The 5737-nt window shown below is 36.6% G+C and overlaps 1 long non-coding RNA gene across 1 annotated transcript; it reads left to right on the top strand.

The window, feature by feature from the left end:
• Window positions 1-3065: 3065 nt before the first annotated feature.
• LOC129887448 (uncharacterized) lies at window positions 3066-5093 on the top strand. The gene is made up of 3 exons (XR_008766392.1): window positions 3066-3254; window positions 3992-4115; window positions 4825-5093. It is a non-coding gene; the product is annotated as an uncharacterized LOC129887448 (long non-coding RNA).
• The last annotated feature ends 644 nt before the right edge of the window (window positions 5094-5737 follow it).

Here is a 5737-nt window from a genome sequence, read left to right as displayed (position 1 = left end):
AAGTGTTTCTCCTTGGGGAGCCCCTGTGCTATTTGTGAAAAAGAAAGATGGTACTTTTAGACTTTGTATTGACTATAGACAATTGAATAAAATAACAATCAAGAACAGATATCCATTACCAAGAATTGATGATTTGTTTGACCAACTGAAGGGTGCTAATTTATTCTCCAAGATCGATTTAAGGTCTGGGTATCACCAACTGCGTGTTAGAAAGGAAGATGTTCCTAAAACTGCTTTTAGAACTCGATATGGTCACTATGAATTTTTAGTGATGCCCTTTGGATTAACTAATGCGCCTGCAATATTCATGGATTTGATGAATCGAGTATTTAGGCCTTATCTTGATCAATTTGTGGTGGTATTTATAGATGATATTTTAATATATTCCAAGAATGAAGAAGAGCATGATAAACATCTTCGAATTGTTTTGCAAATTCTGCAAGAGAAGAAGCTTTATGCTAAGCTTTCTAAATGTGAATTTTGGCTCGGTGAAGTGGCCTTTCTGGGACATATTGTGTCGGCCGCAGGTGTGAAAGTGGATCCTGGTAAGATTCAAGCTATTGTTGAATGGAAACCACCTAAAAGTCCAACTGAAGTAAGGAGTTTCTTGGGTTTAGCGGGATACTATAGGAGGTTTGTCAAAGGCTTCTCCATTATCGCCTCCCCTTTGACTAAACTTTTAAGGAAGGATGTCAAGTTTGTATGGGATGACAAATGCCAGGAAAGTTTTGAAAATCTCAAATCCTTATTGACTCAAGCTCCTATACTTACTCTACCAACTGAAGGTAAAGAATATGTGATATATAGTGATGCTTCTCATCATGGTTTGGGTTGTGTACTGATGCAAGAAGGGAAAGTGGTTGCATATGCTTCCCGAAAATTGAAACCACATTAATTGAACTATCCTACTCATGACCTTGAGCTCGCTGCCATAGTGTTTGCCTTGAAAATTTGGAGGCATTACTTATATGGCGAAAAGTGTCACATATTTACTGATCACAAGAGTTTGAAGTACTTGGGTACACAGAAAGAGTTGAATTTGAGGCAACGTAGATGGCTTGAACTCATTAAAGATTACGACTGTACCATTGACTATCATCCTGGTAAAGCCAATGTAGTTGCAGATGCTCTAAGTCGTAAAGCCTTTGCTAGTTTATCTATTAATCCTCTGACTTCATTTCTTGACTTACGAGCCATGAATGCTTGTCTTGCATTTAATTCTGATGGCTCTATTGTTGCTAGATTGCAAGTCAAGCCAATTCTACTTGAACAGGTGAAAGAAGCACAACAGTTAGATGAGAAGCTTGTAAAATTGATCAAAGAAGTTCAAACTGGAGGAAAGCTTGATTTTACTTTAGGGGAGAATGGTGCTCTATTTTATCATAATAGGTTATGTGTTCCGAAGGATGACAACTTGAGGAAAGAGATTTTGAATGAAGCACATACGTCACCATATGCAATGCATCCTGGAGGTACTAAAATGTACCAAACCATCAAAGAACACTACTGGTGGAATGGTATGAAGAAGGACATTGCGGAATATATTTCCAAATGCTTAACTTGTCAAAAGATAAAGGCCGAGCATCAAGTCCCAGCAGGATTATTACAACCCCTATCAATACCTGAGTGGAAATGGGAAAGAATAACCATGGACTTTGTTTCTGGGCTTCCACGTACCCAAAGAAATCATGATGCAATTTGGGTTATAGTTGATAGGCTCACTAAAAGTGCTCATTTCTTGGCCATCAGAATGGACTACCCACTTGAACGTTTAGCAGAATTGTACGTTAATGAAATTGTGAGGCTACATGGAGTTCCTGTTTCTATTGTATCTGACCGAGACCCGAGGTTTACATCTAGATTCTGGACTAGCTTGCAAGAAGCTTTGGGCACTAGGTTGAACTTTAGTACATCTTTCCATCCTCAGACAGATGGCCAATCCGAGAGGGTGATTCAAATCTTAGAAGATATGCTTCGAGCTTGCATTATGGAATTTGAAGGTAGTTGGGACAGACACCTAGCCTTGGTAGAATTTGCTTATAACAATAGCTACCAATCAAGCATTGGCATGCCACCCTATGAAGCCTTATATGGGAGAAAGTGTAGAACTCCTCTTTGCTGGAGTGAAGTTGGTGAACGAAAACTGGTTGGTCCTGAGATTGTGCAACAAACTGAGGATAAGGTAAAAATAATCAAGGATCGTCTAAAAATTGCTTCAGATAGACAAAAGTCTTATGCTGATCTTAAGAGGCGTGAAATTGAATATCAAGCAGGAGACAAGGTATTTTTAAAGGTTTCTCCATGGAAGAGAATTATGAGATTTGGCCAAAAAGGGAAACTTAGTCCTCGATTTGTTGGACCATATGAAGTACTTGAGAGAGTTGGTCCAGTTGCATATAAACTAGCACTTCCACCGGAGTTAGATAGGATCCACAATGTCTTCCATGTTTCTATGCTTAGAAGATATCGCTCAGATCCATCTCATGTTCTTCCTGTTGAATCCATTGAGGTCAATCCTGACTTGACATACGAAGAGGAACCTATCAAAATCTTGGAGCATGATACAAAAAAGCTTAGAAATAAGAAAATCCCTTTAGTAAAGGTCCTTTGGAGAAATCATTCTGGCAAGGAAGCTACCTGGGAGAGAGAAGAGGATATGCGACTCCAACATCCACAGTTGTTTTGAGGAGACTATCAGGTAAATTTCGGGACGAAATTTCTTAAGGGGGGTAGAGTTGTAACACCCCAATTTATTTTTAAGAATTATTTATTTATTTTTTTTAAGTTATATTTTGGATGATCTGACTTTAGGAGGGCATAACCCTATCAAAATTTGAAAATTTGGGAAAACCCATAAAATGAAAGTTGTAGATAATTGAAATACCTTTCCAACCATAGGTCATGGGCTTATATACGACATCGGAATAAAAGGTTATGGACATTGCAAGGCAGAAGGGTCAAGATAGGAAGAAAATTTGGCCCAACCCGATTCCAAATCGGGTCAGCCCATATTTATTTCCATGTAAGAGATAAGTTCAGCCTTATCTCTTTCCTTCCATCCAAAATATTTCCAGAACACCATAGAAATATAGAGAGATAGAGAGAGAGTGAATTAAAATCCATTTTTGACCCAAATTCGAGTTCCGATTTCAAAAGCTCATGAAGAGAAAAACGTTGCACGTTGCGTTGTCTTCATTTTGAGCTAAAAATCAGAGAAGAAGGAGTGTATTAAGGTGGTTGACTTATACTTCAAGGTAAGATTTAGTTGTTGTTTTTCCTTATTATCAAACTTGTTTAGAGATTTAACGGATTAGAACGGAGAAAATAGTGTTATAAACTTGTTTGTTGCTTTGTTGGAATTTATGGATTAGGGGATGTTTTGGTTGGATTAAATGGGTGGAATTAGTTAAGTTATGAAGTAGAATGATTGTTTATATTGTTGTTGATGTTCTTGATAAGTTGTTGTTGTCGAAATTGGGGGAATAAACTTTGGTTGCAAACCCGTTTTTGGTTGGGACTGCTGTTAGTAATTGTAGTATAACTCCTTGTGTAAAACTTAGTTTTGAGTGATTCAAGATGTTTTGGAAAGCTATTTCATAGGGATATAACTTTTATTTAGGATCCAAAATCCAGTTTTGCTTTTATTGACTCGAAAAAGGGTGATGAAGTACAGGGGAGGTGCTGCCCAGATTTTGGTCTAAAAGTCCTACATGGACTGCTGTGGGTATTTTGAGCATATCTTGTTGTACATAATTGCTGTAGGGGTGATTCAAAGTTGTATATGACCCTAAGACATATAGCTATAACTTTCTTTGAGGACACAAAGCCTAATTATCCCATTTACCCCTTCGAAACTGAGCAGCAATACAAGACAGTAGTGCTGCCCAGAATTTCTGTTTTGATATTTTGGGTTGATTTTCAGTGATTTTATGTTTAGTTTCGATATGTTGGAGCTTTTAAACTTAAGTAGATGTTTGATTGTGTATTTAAGGTGTATATTCTCTTATACAAGCTAAGAGGAATTGTTTGACGAAGTGGATTTTGGTTGATCTATGACATAGAGAAATTGAACTCCGCGAGTGGTGGTAGAACTTGTTGTATGCTAAAACGCCAAGGTTCGTGTATAAACTTGAACTTGAAATATTTTATTTTTCAGAAATTTAAAGTATTTTATTGGGTTGTTTCCTTACTCCTTGTTTTATATTTTGGTATGACTATTATCTCAAGTATTGCAAAACTTTCGTTGAATCGCCCACTTGAATGAATTGCTAGATCATTTTGCATTCTTGTTGGGAAATTGTCCTTCTTGTTACGGTGACTTGTCATCGATATTGGCATGCCTCTCGATTCAGATCTTGCCCATCTTGACTTTGGATTTATATTTCATCTTGACGATGGATTTTCGTCCATTTTTGAGTACGAGTGAAAAGCCACTTTCAACATGGTCTTTGATCTTCTTGATATTGGGTGACGACCCTTCTTGATATGGACACTTCTTGATTTGGGGGCTTCGGTCCGTCTTGATATTGATTGTGCTTAGTGTGAAGGCATGACGTACATATGGGGTGAAATTGATTATTTGACTACTCTTTTGAATTGAATTATAAGCATTCTTGGTACTTAAGCCTTTGAATATTAGTATTGGTATTTTGAAACTCTCTAAGATTTGTATTTGATACTTGATATACTTGTTCACTTGGACTTAATGCTACCTTATTGAACCGCTTATGATGAAAAGGGAAATTTAGAATTTTTAATGGCTCTAAGTCCAAAGGTTATACACCACTAAGCTTTATGCTTAGCGATAGTTGTTTCCTATCGTAGGTGATATGCGAGGCGGGATATGAAGATGGCCATGTGGAGTAGACTTTTTGGGAGCTCTTTTGAAGATCACATATGCATATACATCTAGTTTTTGTATATTATTTTGGGGACTTGTACATGATACATGTGTGGCACTTATTTATGAAATTTTAAAGGCTTGTAACTTAAACCAAGTGACTAATTTTGTTATTTTAGAGTGTGCTTTTAACTCAAGTAATGCAATATACTAGGTCATATTTTGACTTGTCATTATGCACGAAGGAAGATAATATTTTTATGATAATTACTTATTTGAAGTTTTGTGTATTTTATGGACCTACAGTATTGTTGAATTGGAAATCATTTTTTTAAATAAAACTCATATATCTTATTTCAATAAGTTTTTTTTAGGGTAAAATAATAGAAATAATTAGTTTTTGTTTCGTAAGTGGTATTCTCCTAAAAGGGGATGCTACATGACTTAACTTGTTACAGGAGTTCTAATCACTAGGAAGTGAACAAGTGTCTTAACTCACACTCAGAGTTTTAATAATGGAATTACTCCCAATTTCATATACATAATACCTACATCTAAGACATGCCAAAAGAGAAGAAGGGATAGCCTTACATACTCGTTATGGATTAATCGCATTCAAGGTCGCTTCAGTACTCCTTTGACCTATTTATCATGAAAGTAATACTAATGTTAGTAACCTTCGACCTTCCATCTACTAAATCCAAAACCAAGCACCCATAGGAATCAATTTCGTATTCTCCTTTCTCGACTAGTCTCGACTAGTCTATTAGTTAGTTAAGGAGTTAACGGAAATCGGGTAGCATCTCCTCTATAGCTTGCCCTATCCGAACTTTCAATTTAACCCCCAAACCATAGCAGCCAAATAACAACTACAATCAGCAGCGTATATATAAGTAA

Source organism: Solanum dulcamara, chromosome 4 (genome assembly GCF_947179165.1).
Source record: "Solanum dulcamara chromosome 4, daSolDulc1.2, whole genome shotgun sequence".
In the NCBI taxonomy this organism is placed as follows: domain Eukaryota; kingdom Viridiplantae; phylum Streptophyta; class Magnoliopsida; order Solanales; family Solanaceae; genus Solanum; species Solanum dulcamara.
Note: the sequence above shows the minus strand (reverse complement) of the source record. Positions and strands in the feature narration are given on the sequence as shown.